Here is a 14617-nt window from a genome sequence, read left to right as displayed (position 1 = left end):
TACTCCTATACTACTACAGTGATACCCCTATACTACTACATGATACTACTACACTGATACTCCTATACTACTACAGTGCTACTCCTATACTACTACAGTGATACTCCTACTGTGATACTCCTATACTAGTACGGTGGTACTCCTATACTACTACATGGATGCTCCTATACGACTACAGTGATACTCCTATACTACTACAGTGATACCCCTATACTACTACAGTGATACTCTAGAACACTACAGTGATACTCCTACAGGATACTCCTACAGTGATACTCCTATACTACTACAGTGATACTCCTATACTACTACAGTGATACTCCTATACTACTACAGTGATACTACTACAGTGATACTCCTATAGTACTACAGTGATACTCATATACTACTACAGCGATGCTGCCTACAGTGATACTCCTATATTGATACTCCTACTGTGATACTCATTTACATTTAAGTCATTTAGCAGACGCTCTTATCCAGAGCGACTTACAAATTGGTGCATTCACCTTATGACATCCAGTGGAACGGGCACTTTACAATAGTGCCATCACCTATACTACTACGATGATAATCCTATACTACTACAGTGATACTCCTATACTACTACAGTGATGCTCCTACAGTGATACTCCTATACTACTACAGTGGATACTCTATAGTACTACAGTGATACTCCTATAGTACTACAGCGATGCTCCTACAGTGATACTCCTATACCACTACAGTGATACTCCTATATTGATACTCCTACTGTGATACTCCTATACTACTACCAGTGATACTACTATACTACTACAGTGACGCTCCTATAATACTACAGTGATGCTCCCTACAGTGATACTCCTATACTACTACAGTGAAACTCCTACTGTGATACTCCTATACTACTACCGCGATACTCCTATACTACTACAGTGATACTACTACAGTGATACTCCTATACTACTACACTGATACTCCTATACTACTACAGTGATACTCCTATACTAGTACAGTGGTACTCCACAGTGCTACTCCTATACTACTACAGTGATGCTCCTATACTACTAGTGATACTCCTATACTACTACAGTGAACTCCTATACTACTACAGTGATACTACTACAGTGATACTACTATAGTGAAACTACTACAGTGATACTCCGATACTACTACAGTGATACTACTACAGTGATACTACTACAGTGATACTCATATTACTACTACAGTGATACTCATATACTACTACAGTGATACTCCTACACTACTACAGTTGATGCTCCTACAGTGATACTCCTATACTACTACAGTGAAACTCCTATACTAACTACAGTGATGCTCCTACAGTGATACTCCTATACTACTACAGTGCTACTCCTATACTACTACAGTGCTACTCCTATACTACTACAGCTGCTACTCCTACTGTGATACTAATATACTAGTACGGTGGTACTCCTATACTACTACATGGATGCTCCTATACGACTACAGTGATACTCCTATACTACTACAGTGATACCCCTATACTACTACAGTGATACCCCTATACTTACTACAGTGATACTCCTAGAACACTATGTGATACTCTACAGTGATACTCCTATACTACTACAGTGATACTCCTATACTACTACAGTGATACTCCTATACTACTACAGTGATACTCCTATACTACTATCAGTGATACTACTACAGTGATACTCCTATAGTACTACAGTGTACTCATATACTACTACAGCGATGCTCCTACAGTGATACTCCTATACCACACAGTGATACTACTATATTGATACTCCTACTGTGATACTCCTATACTACTACAGTGATACTACAGTGATAATCCTTATACTACTACAGTGATACTCCTACACTACTACAGTGATGCTCCTACAGTGATACTCCTATACTACTACAGTGATACTCCTATACTACTACAGTGATATCCCTACACTACTACAGTGACACTCTCCTATACTACTACACTACTACAGTGGCGCTCCTATACTACTACAGTGATGGTCCTACAGTGATACTCCTATACTACTACAGTGAAACTCCTACTGTGATACCCCTATACTACTACTGCAATACTCCTATACTACTACAGTGATACTAATACACTGATACTCCTATACTACTACAGTGCTACTCCTATACTACTACAGTGATACTCCTACTGTGATACTCCTATACTAGTACGGTGTACTCCTATACTACTACATGGATGCTCCTATACGACTACAGGGATACTCCTATACTACTACAGTGATACCCCTATACTACTACAGTGATACTCCTAGAACACTACAGTGATACTCTAAGAACCACTACAAGTGATACTCCTACAGGGATACTCCTACAGTGATACTCCTATACGACTACAGTGATACTCCTATACTACTACAGTGATACTCCTATACTACTACAGTGATACTACAACAGTGATACTCCTATACTACTACAGTGATACTCCTATACTACTACAGTGATAATCCTATACTACTACAGTGATGCTCCTACAGTGATACTCCTATACTACTACACTACTACAGTGATACTCCTATACTACTACAGTGATGCTCCTACAGTGATACTCCCATATACTACTACAGTGAAACTCCTATACTACTACAGTGATGCTCCTACAGTGATACTCCTATACTACTACAGTGATACTCCTACAGTGATACTCCTATACTACTACAGTGATACTCCTATACTACTACAGTGAAACTCCTATACTACTACAGTATACTCCAACAGTGATACTCCCATACTACTACAGTGAATACTCCTACAGTGATACTCCTATACTACTACAGTGATGCTCCTACATGATACTCCTATACTACTACAGTGTGATACTCCTATACTACTACAGTGATACTCCCACACTACTACAGTGACACTCCTACAGTGATACTCCTATACTACTACAGTGATGCTCCTACAGTGATACTCCTATACTACTACAGTGATACTCCTATACTACTACAGTGATACTCCCACACTACTACAGTGACACTCCTACAGTGCTACTCCTACACTACTACAGTGATACTCCTATACTACTACGGTGATACTACTACACTACTACGGTGATACTACTACACTACTACGGTGATACTACTACTACAGTGATACTGCTACAGTGATACTCCTAGAATACTACAGTGGTACTCCTACAGTGCTACTCCTATACTACTACAGTACTACTCCTATACTACTACAGTGATACTCCTACTGTGATACTCCTCTACTACTACAGTGATACTACTACAGTGATACTCCTATTACTACTACAGTGATACTCCTACAGTGATACTCCCTATACTACTTACAGTGGTACTCCTACAGTGCTACTCCTATACTACTACAGTGATGCTCCTATACTACTACAGTACTACTCCTATACTACTACAGTGATACTCCTACTGTGATACTCTATACTAGTACAGTTGGTACTCCTACAGTGCTACTCCTATACTACTACAGTGATGCTCCTATACGACTTACAGTGATGCTCCTATACGACTACAGTGAATGCCCTATACTACTACAGTGATACTCCTATACTACTACAGTGATACTCCTATACTACAGTGATACTCCCATACTACTACAGTGATACTCCCATACTACTACAGTGATACTACTACAGTGATACTACTACAGTGATACTCCTATACTACTACAGTGATACTACTACAGTGATACTACTACAGTGATACTCCTATACTACTACAGTGATACTCCTAGAATAGTAGTGATACTCTTAGAATACTACAGTGATACTACTACAGTGATAATCCTATACTACTACAGTGATACTCCTAGAATAGTAGTGATACTCTTAGAATACTACAGTGATACTCCTAGAATACTACAATGATACTCCTAGAATACTACAGTGATACTCCTATACTACTGTATATCCTAGTTAACAGGCTATGCTGCAGCAACCAGTGATCCAGCACACGAGCTGTTCATCCTCAGGGTTGAGTCGGTCCACTGTCCCAGAGAATTTCCTCCCCATTATTTATGTTGGAGATGTTGAAAAATGTGCTTCGGTTCCACTTTGTGCTGCTAAAAAGCCAAAAGATGAACTTAAGGCCAAATGGCTGCTTATTTTAGGCATGTTTCCAGTCTTCATATACTGAAAAGGGGATTTTTTATTTTTACTCTCTGTAGTCATCGAAGCAACACTGATATCCTGTTCAGAACCATTCTTACGGCGCCATCTGCAGGTCAAGGTATGATACAACAGCCTCAGCTACCAACACACTGCAGTGGATGAACAGACTCTCAACTTGATTCCTTTCTTTTGAGCTCCCAGCAACCCTTTACCCAGATTTTAACTGTAGGCCCACCTGTAAACAAATAGGCCTATCAGCTATATAAGAGTTAATACAGCTATAACAAACAGGCTCAAGTGGACACAAGATGTTGGATTGAAAGATATCATCGATCACGGTCGGTGATGTTTAGTGAATTGAGGTATTTCTGCTTTACATTATTGACAGGGCACAAGACAAGTCATTCAAGTGACTGAGACGGGTATCGCGAATAAAGAGGTGTCAACCACTTAACAGAGACAGAGGTTCAAAGAAGACCTGGCAAAGGTGCACGGTGATAGAAAACCTTGGTGTTTCATCGTTCAAAAGCAACTTAGCGAGCTGGGTCCATGTTTGTTCTGTAACAAAAGAGAAAAACCAGCACAGCCTCGCCTTGTCTGATCTATGCTTAGAAAGAGTCCACCAGCTACATAACAAACACCAAACCTTAACCTGAAGAACCGCACTAGGCCATCTCCTGTCGCCACAAAGGAACCTTTTTAAACCACGGTCCTTTCTTCCAACCAGGGTCTTTGTCTGAGAAGGACGGTCACCGTGTAATCCCCTGAACATCTTTTAAGGGAAAGTTCACTCCACAGACACTCATATCTAGAGGCCAGACCTGACATTTACAAAACTCCTCGCCTGGCGTCTCTCCATTGCTTCTGTCCTCTCCTGTTCCGGCGTTTTTTTGTTGTTGAAGGCCAGACGGCGAGGTGAACATATCGACAGCAGCGTGTCTGGATCCAGACAGCCAGGCCGTCAATGGAAGCACAGCAAACATTCAATAAATGGACCTGATGACTTGTGAACCTGAGAGATGATCAACTGGATGTCCCCCAAACATGGTCCTCACTCATAACCACAGGACACGGCTTTCACATGCTTTCTGAGGGATACATAGCTAGACGTCAAAGACTACAGAGGGGGGAGAGAGAGGCAGAATGAGAAATAAGATGAGGTGAAGGAGAGAGATGGATAGAAGAGAGGAGCAAGTGTAGCAGCGAGGGTATACGAAAGAGGGCAAGAAGTAAAGGTAGAGCAAGTGGAGGGGGAAAAAAAGGGATGTGGGAGGAGAGCGAGAGAGAGAAAATAGTGGCAATTTCCACCTCGAGCACCTGGGGAGTGGGGGGACGTTTGATAGCCTGGTCCCCTGTGTTGCCTGATAGTCATCATTACAGGGACCAGCATCCCTACAGCTCAGAAACACAGCAGCTCTAACTGGTGGTTACCTCACAGATGGATAATCACAGCGAGATGGTGGGGGAGACAGGGGCAGAAGAAAGAAAGAGCGAAAGAAAGAGCGACAAGAGACGAAGAACAGAGGGACTGGGCACATAGTAGCACAAATCATGTAACGTCTATATGGGAGAAGGTTACGGTCATCTCATCTATGGTCTGGAATGAACGCATGTGGATAATGAAAAAAATGACAACACATCACACTAACCGAACAACAAAAAACACCACTCGTAAACACGACGACACGGTTCTCTCTCCTCCTACTGACTCAAAAGGCACATTTCTAAACCTTCCTTTCAGATCACAATTTCATTCTGACAAAAGCATCTAAATACAACCCTCCTATATATGCAACAGCTGTGACGAAATTTCAAGACCAAGAAATAAATAAGTCAATAATATTATAAATAAAGGTGAAGTTGGAGTCAAGATAAAAATTGACAGCAGTTTCTCATTATGTATATCATTTGTATGAAACGACACATTATTGATTGGTATAATGATTTCGTATGACGTCAACATGATTGTGTCATCTTAGACCCGCTCTCACTCTGAACGGCAGGGTCCCGACACAAGCTGGCCCGCTGGTGAACTCTCAGCCATTCACGCGGTTAGGAGACCCCCGCCCGTTGTGACCCCACATCCAACAGGTCACTTCCTGTCCTTAGTAATACTTCAGGTCCAGTAGCGTGTCGTGTCATCCCGCCATGCTCAAGCCAAAGTAGACGGATCCTCCATGTCACACAGAACGGAGAACGCCACTGTATTGTTTCCTCTGGGAGGGAAGACGGCGGTGGAGAGCGTTCCTCCCATCCGCAGGTTGGGATGCTTCTACTTATCTCTAATCAATCCAAAATAATTCCCGGGACAACTTCTCAGCGAGGGAGAAAAATCTGTCTGGCTTGCCCAATATTTCCCATGTGTCTCCCAGTGTTTAAACTAGCCAGGGGGGTGTCATGTCAGAACAGGTCTCCCATAACTGACAGCACTTGTTACCACTTCCTGTTCCCCGGTTCTCCCTTTGTTCGAGCTAGTTAAATCTGATGTAGCATAAATACACAGATCACTGACTAGTCATCCTGCACTGGACTGTTATTGAACCGTGATGACCTCAAAACACTTCTCTGGCTTTAATTACCCTGTAATGTTCACAAGCCGTCAACCTATCAGGGAGGGATATGAGGTGTATGTGACTGACCAATGGCTAAACAAACGCCAGTCACAGTGACACCACGTCACCCTGAGTGTTCCGTGGTCCCTGTTCGGAGTTCTGTTCACACAAACACAGCCGTCACACGCCACCCTCTCCCAGGCGACGAGGATTAGCCAAGATGGACAGATTTCAGGGGAAAAGGAGAGGATATATGAAGGAGAAAAAAAGGGATATATGCAAGTAATTAGAGCTAAATTGAGGGCACATGGTAATCTATTGCAGGTCATCTCCAATTCCAATTACACATACACACATTTAAGCTAATTAAAACTGGTTAATCAAAACCGTGTGTGTGTGTGTGTGTATATATCTATACACACACACACACACACGGTTATAGCTGTATTATATATTTATAAATAACAGACAGACACATGTTCCCAGGAGCGAGTCCAAGACAGACAGTTCCTATGGGGAATTTTCATGGAAAAAGCCCCATGAGCACAAACATGTGAAGTTCAAGTTCATAGGAGCACATCACATTTGATGTCAAATGAAAGCTAAGAGTTCTATATTTTTGATAAAATAAGGTATATACAGTACATCAAATGTGCGACCATATTCCATCCTGAAAAATAAGCAAAGAATGAGCAAGAATAAGCAAAGCCTTGATTTCTGGTCAAATAGATGGAAAAGGGGGTCTTGGAAAACATTGAGCAGAAAAAGGTCTTAAAAAAGGTATTAGAAATACTTCAAAACACAATAATGTTGAAGACCTCTTCAACTATATAATATCAGCATTTCTATTGAGTTTTGAAGAAAATATTTGCCTTCTGTAAGTTAAAGAAATATTGCCTAGTGTCATAATTCGGTTATTAAAACCCATATAACTTTAAGATATTTGTTCATTTCTCTCCCTCGTGAGGGGGTAGGATAATGAAAGTTCACAGAAGCAGTAAGAAGCAAAAAGGTAGACCTAAAAATTAGTTATAGTGATAATTAGTGTTTTTAATGACAACAATTTGATTTATGATTTATTAAGTGATTAAAACCTGTCATTCTGTTACCAAATTGGTAGCAGAATGACCCCCCCCCCCCCCAAAAAAAGAAAAATCAGTAACAGCTGAATTGCAGCTGAATTGGCTACATTGGAAATTCATAGTATTCACAAACCACAGTTGGGTCACATGCTTCTGTCCTCCCTTCCACTGGCATACTGTTATGTTCAGCTCATAACTGTTTTCTTTCTATTTCTATCATGTGGTGGTCACATATTTTTGTTGTTGTTTTAAAGTCAGTACAACCCCTCCCACTCTTCTCGCTGTGCAGTTAATGTCACCTCTCCCGGCACTGACACCTACCCATAAGCCCCTCTCTCTTTCCATTGACTGTAACCAGCCCTCTCGCCCATTGAAGACCGACCGACACCGGAAGTCCACGGACGTCGTAAAGTAGTGGAAATTTGGTCAGTCCAAATCTAAGCCAATCATAGACGTCTGTTTCACAAGTTTGGAAAGCACAATACAGTCAATTATACTGTACTCCACTCTAGTGTACTCTACTGCACTGTAATAAACTCTACAGCACAGTACTCTACTGTGCTGTACTGTCCAATCTTGTGAAAGACATTTATGATATAAAAATGTTCTACCTTTGCATGTACCTATTCATTATGGATCACCATGAACAGAATGACGTTAATAAATATTAATTTCTGTATAGTACAGATCAGGGACCCATGATGTCATTCTGTTACTATTATCCTGTTACCGGGTGTTAATCCACGTCACTTACTAAGTGATTCCTCATGATACCCAGACAAAAAAAGGCCATGATTTTGTGGATTTTTACTAAATGCAATCCATAGACGACTAGTCCTTTCGTGGTAGAATTGTTGACATTTGTATCTAAAAACATAATTTTTGAAATAATTAAAGTTGGCATATTTGCGCCATTTTGGCCTCACCCAGGCCCCCTTTCAGACTCCATAATGGTTCATCTGTAGGTGCTACAAAGCAAATATTGGTGTCATATGAAGTTTTACCGCTTGCTGTGTAATATGAGTTGTATGTTTCCATCTATTTTTCGACATAAATGTATGAATATAATAAAATACACATGCATATAGAAAATATATTTAAAAAAATATTTGGCACATTTCATTATAAAAAAGGAAGCGGCGCAGGTCCTAATCCAGGCACTTGTCATCTCCCGTCTGGATTACTGCAACTCGCTGTTGGCTGGGCTCCCTGCCTGTGCCATTAAACCCCTACAACTCATCCAGAACGCCGCAGCCCGTCTGGTGTTCAACTTTCCCAAGTTCTCTCACGTCACCCCGCTCCTCCGCTCTCTCCACTGGCTTCCAGTTGAAGCTCGCATCCGCTACAAGACCATGGTGCTTGCCTACGGAGCTGTGAGGGGAACGGCATCTCCGTACCTTCAGGCTCTGATCAGGCCCTACACCCAAACAAGGGCACTGCGTTCATCCACCTCTGGCCTGCTCGCCTCCCTACCTCTGAGGAAGTACAGTTCCCGCTCAGCCCAGTCAAAACTGTTCGCTGCTCTGGCACCCCAATGGTGGAACAAACTCCCTCACGACGCCAGGTCAGCGGAGTCAATCACCACCTTCCGGAGACACCTAAAACCCCACCTCTTTAAGGAATACCTAGGATAGGATAAAGTAATCCTTCTAACCCCCCCCCCCTTAAAAGAGTTAGATGCACTATTGTAAAGTGGTTGTTCCACTGGATATCATAAGGTGAATGCACCAATTTGTAAGTCGCTCTGGATAAGAGCGTCTGCTAAATGACTTAAATGTAAATGTAAATGTAATTATATTACTTTTACATACAAATGTCAAATATATGTCAACAATCCTTCCTCCAAATGACTATTCTATGGATTACATTCGAAAATCACAACAATTTTTTTTAATAGTTTTGTGCGGAATCACTCAGCTGCAGTGCAATAACCAAATTAGATGTTTTTCAAACTCAAGGTGTCATATCATAACTGACACCACATTCTTTCTGCAGATATCTTTCAATCTTAATTTGGAGTATATATATATATATATATATATTTAACAGATTTTTTGAAAAACGTGGTCACATAAAATGAGGGAGATTTTACCGTCATTCTGTTACCAAACTACATCTGCACTGTTCTTTGAGTAAATGTGTTTTTGTCATATTTTCTGTGGAAATTGTTAAAAGTAGTCATTGTGCATAGAGTTGGATGGTTTGTTAAACTTTGCAAATCAGTGATTTTTGTTTGGCTAAAACCACTGTTACCGTGTCATCACCTCGCTGGAGAATTAAAGAAACGCGCTTTTATTCCACCAGGAAAGGAGAGGAAGGAGAAGCAAAGGAAGAGGGATAAAAAATGTGGATAAACGTTTCTAAAATTGCGATACTCCTGTGCAATTGTAAGGAACTAATGGAATATAATTATTCATGTAGAAGAATGGCTGCGATCTGTTGAGCTGATAAGCCTACACAATACTTTGTCTGTATTGACAAAACTCTCAGCTCAACTTCCGGGGACGTCTCTCTCCTAGCCAAGGACACATTAATATGAGAAGAGGAGGAGTTTGGTATTATATAAGTCCTTGTCCTCTGAGGCAGACAGAGAGAAAACAGAATATGAAAGGCAAAACAACAAGAGCTCAAAAAAAATGTCTGAAAACAGACTGAAACAATCCCTACAATGGCAGAGATTCAGTAAATATGGACAAGATAAATAGAGTATGAACACACACCACTTTACTCTTTACTTACACAGGTGAGGTGATCCCATTTTAAAAACAAAACACTTTTCTAGTCCGACAAACTTCTTCTGGAAAGTTCTCTCTATTCCTCCTCCCACACGGCAGCCTAAGCAGAGAGAAACATTCAGCGGTTCAAATCAGCCATTTCACCTAAGTACTGTGTGGACACAGAGAGCTGTCAGGGAGATGGGGAGAGAAAAGGAGAGAGAGTGGGTGGGGGAAAGAGAGCGAGAGAGAAATAGAGAGCAAAAAATAAAAATTTAAAAATATTTAAAAAAAGAGATTAAGACCCAACCATCAGAGCTTCACCTGAGAAATCACTGGAGCTCAAAAATAGTAATTCTCTGCGTCTGTACAGACTCCACTGGCCAACACCCACAGCCAGCCAGACCAGGCTAACTAGCTGAGATCTGACAGGGAAACGGAAGGTGAGAGCAGTGACTCTAGCCAGTCACACAGGCCATAGAAGTCATTATTCCTCGACTTCTACACACGGAAGAATAGTCCTCCTTACAACACTCAATGTAGTTTATTTTTTATTTTATTTTTTTATTATTTTTTTTAAATAGGCTAGCTAGAAAGAGAATTGTCTACTTCATCAGCTTAGTGTGACAGACTCCCTTCGTGAAAGGATTCAAAAAAAAAATCTAAACTGTTAAAGAGTTCCAGACTAGATACTGTATGTTGATGAGAGCAGGAGGCCTCGAGCCAAAGAAGAGAGAAACCACCATAAGAGTCGAGCGAGAGAGAGAGAGAGAGAGAGAGAGAGAGAGAGAGAGAGAGAGAGAGAGAGAGAGAGAGAGAGAGAGAAAGAACAGAAAAGTACTCCGGCTTTTTTAATTATTCAATTAGAAGAAGGCCAGAAAGGAGAGGAGGGAGGAGGAAAGGAAAAAGGACAGAACACCAGAGTCGATGGATCATCTCCATTCCTCACTGATTGAAAGGGACAGGATCCTGTTACATTACATTAGGGGAAGGGGGGGGGGGGGGGCAGGAAAAGAGAAGAAGGGAGGCAGTGGGAAAGATGAGGCATGCGAGCGAGAGAAAGAGAAAGAGAGAGGGACCTGTCAGTGAGTGAATTGGGGGCCGTTGTGATAAAAGATGTTTCGTAAAGGCTTCAGATGTCAGAGTAGACCTGCCGGTGCCTGGCCTCCTAACCCCACAGGACAGAGGGAACTGTACACGCATCTCCCGCAGACGGACAGAGAGAGAGAGAGAGAAGGGAGAGGGCAGAAGACCAGGGATAAGAGAGAGAAGAACTGACAATGCCTTCTAAACTATGACCTCAGAGGAAGATGAATTTGTCCAGTGAAAAATGAGGTGAGAGAAAGGGAGAAGGATAAAGAGACACCGAACATGTCCTATTCTCATAGAGAGGCCTGCACTGCTACACACAGCAGATAAGAAACATTTCACTAGGAAACAAGACTTGTTTTTACGCAGTCAACTAAATCCTCTCATCAAAACACTTCATAGGCTAGATTCCATAGGGCACCTATGACTCAGTCAAAATATGTTTATCCTCAGTCTCACACTAAAAAAAAGTCTGTAAATGTAAAATAGTTCATTTATGTTTTCGAGCTAAACACAGGAGAAACCATGAAAACCAGCAGCCACATTTGGATCCAGAGATATAGAGATTTATCCTTAGGCCTACAAGACAACTGTAAACAAATCACAATTTTGCCCACTTTCCTTCTTACGGAGATTAAATCAATTCTTTAATCTGGTCCAAAATGTCCAATTAGAAAAGGGAATTACTTATCGAGCTATTGCATTTGATTCCTCAAAACAGTTGGGGAGAGAAACTCTAGCAGGCAACGCTGTGAGAGAATGAGAATCGTCTACGGAGAGGAGAGAGGGCGGAAAGTGTTCCTGTCCTTCTTAATAACAGGCAAACTTAATGACAATATCAGGCCAAAGCAATGAGAGCGGCTAGACATAACAACTCCTAAAAATATTCACAATCCATTTTTTCCGACGGCATGATATGAAGAGGAAGCCAGAAAACTTCACGCAATCTCACATCTGAAAAATGACTGTCTGAAATTGATACTGCCGCGTTGAAATATCATTAGCACCTAAATGAATCTCTCGCCTCGCTATAATCGCTATTTTCATAACTGTTAAGATGATGAACGGGATTTTAACAGACTGAGCCATTGTTAATAACTTTAAGTGGACTAATTCATCAGGAGCATAATCACTCAGAGGAGAGAGAAATATTTTGAGGAAAGGAAGACCAAGCCATTAGGCTCGAGAATAAAGAGGGCGGATTATGATGAAATGCTATTCAATACACTTGGAAACAGAACTCCTTTGCACATCTCAATGCATACATATCCAGAGAAGCTTTTCATGGAAGTGACAAATGTAGAGGATTCTAGCCAGCCTCTGTGGCTTTGTTAAAAGAACACACTTTATCTAGCTACTGCAACCTTGGCTGGCCACGTTCAATAGTGAAGTACCACTGACCTCTAGTGGTGAAGGGAAGGCACTGTCAGGGATCGTTCAACATTCACACTGGGGAATAAGTGCATCACTGGGGAGACATGTCAAACTGGGTGGGTTATGGGCAATTCCACGGTAGTGGAATTACGCTGAGACTCCGATTTCGCACTTTAAAATGTATGACAAACAAAAAGCGTTGATTTCAAAAAGTTTAACAAACCATACAACTCTATGCACAATTACTACTTTCAATAATTTACACAGTAAAAAAAATAAAAAATACAATGTACTGGAAAAACTTAAGAGAATTTGGGTAAAATCTCCCTTAGTTTTACCTTAGTTACCAAACTTTGTATCTGCACAGTTCTTCCTATGAATGTGTTTCTGTAAACTTTTCCGTGGAAATTGTTAAAAGTAGTACTTGTGCATCAGTGGAGGCTGCTGAGGGGAGGACGGCTCATAATGGCTGGAATGGAGTCAATGGAATGGTATCAAACATGTGGATTCCATTGGTTGATGCCATTCCAGTGACTCCATTCCAGCCATTACTATGAACCATCCTCCCTTCAGCAGCCTCCACTGTTTTGCGTAAAGTTCTATGGTTTGTTCAACTTTGAAATCAATGGTTTTTGTTTTGGATACATTTTAAAAGTGAACAAATCTGTTTTAGCGTAATTCCGTTACCATGGAATTGCCCTTATACAATAGACAGTCAGGAAGTACTCTAGTCACTGAGGCTTTTTGATAAGCTACATTAGGAAAGGAGTGGACACACTTTATCCAACAGGCTTTCAAAGCCAGAGATTCAGGTTGTCAGGATGTCCAAATCCCCTGCAGAACATGAAAACAAGCCAAAATCTGTGTTCAACCGCCGCCGAGATGTCTCACTGCAGGGTTCTAGTGTTAGCAGGCCGCTGTCAGAACCAGTGACTACTGGTACAACACAGACACCCAACTAAAATGAACAAGATTCCACCACAACCAGAAATGCAAAGTTCTGAGATTTTTACCCAAATTCTCAGGTTTTTACAGAATACCTGGTTGGGAGATTCCTGGAATCAGGAGGGAATGAGCTGGAAATCTGGGAATCCTCCACATGAAGCTAGCTCAGGGACCCCAGCCAATGTGTGTGTCGTGTGTGTGTGTGTGTCCAGGGAGTATTAATAATATAGCTTGTATTGCCAGCTGGCACACAAACCAAGGGGTGCAGAATATCCATTTTTATTTTGTTGTGCAAGTGCAGGCCCCCTGTGTTAAACGACTTGGCGCATCCTCACACTGCACTCTAACAGTGACTGTCCCCAAAACACCCCGACACCACCAGCAGACACACAACAAGCATACTTAGAGAAATCAAACCTATACAACCAAAAATGCATGCAGTCCTCTCCTTCAGTCTATGCCTCTTCGCATGTTTTCAACAGATTTGACTTGGAGTTTGGGATTTGCCTTTCATTTGAAACAGATGGATCACGATCCTTCGATGCCAACAGCAAAAAAATACACCACAACCCCTCTATCCAACACACACACACACACAGTAAACGCACACAAACATCACCCACCTAGGCTGTTTCACATTACACATCACAGAGACGCCACTCAACGGTTCTCTAGTAGCCTTCAGGGCCCCAGACAGACAGAGTGTGTGTGATCCACACTTTTTTTCCCCCTTCCCTAGAT

General features: G+C 41.5%; 1 protein-coding gene across 1 annotated transcript in view; it reads right to left on the bottom strand.

Annotated features, from left to right (window-relative positions):
- Positions 1-14617, bottom strand: part of LOC111973998 (F-box and leucine-rich repeat protein 17) — a 358763-nt gene that overhangs the window by 336556 nt on the left and 7590 nt on the right.

The sequence above is a fragment of the Salvelinus sp. IW2-2015 genome, linkage group LG15 (genome assembly GCF_002910315.2).
Source record: "Salvelinus sp. IW2-2015 linkage group LG15, ASM291031v2, whole genome shotgun sequence".
In the NCBI taxonomy this organism is placed as follows: Eukaryota; Metazoa; Chordata; class Actinopteri; order Salmoniformes; family Salmonidae; genus Salvelinus; species Salvelinus sp. IW2-2015.
The sequence above is the reverse complement of the archived record's forward strand: the minus strand, read 5'-3'. Positions and strand labels throughout refer to the sequence as shown.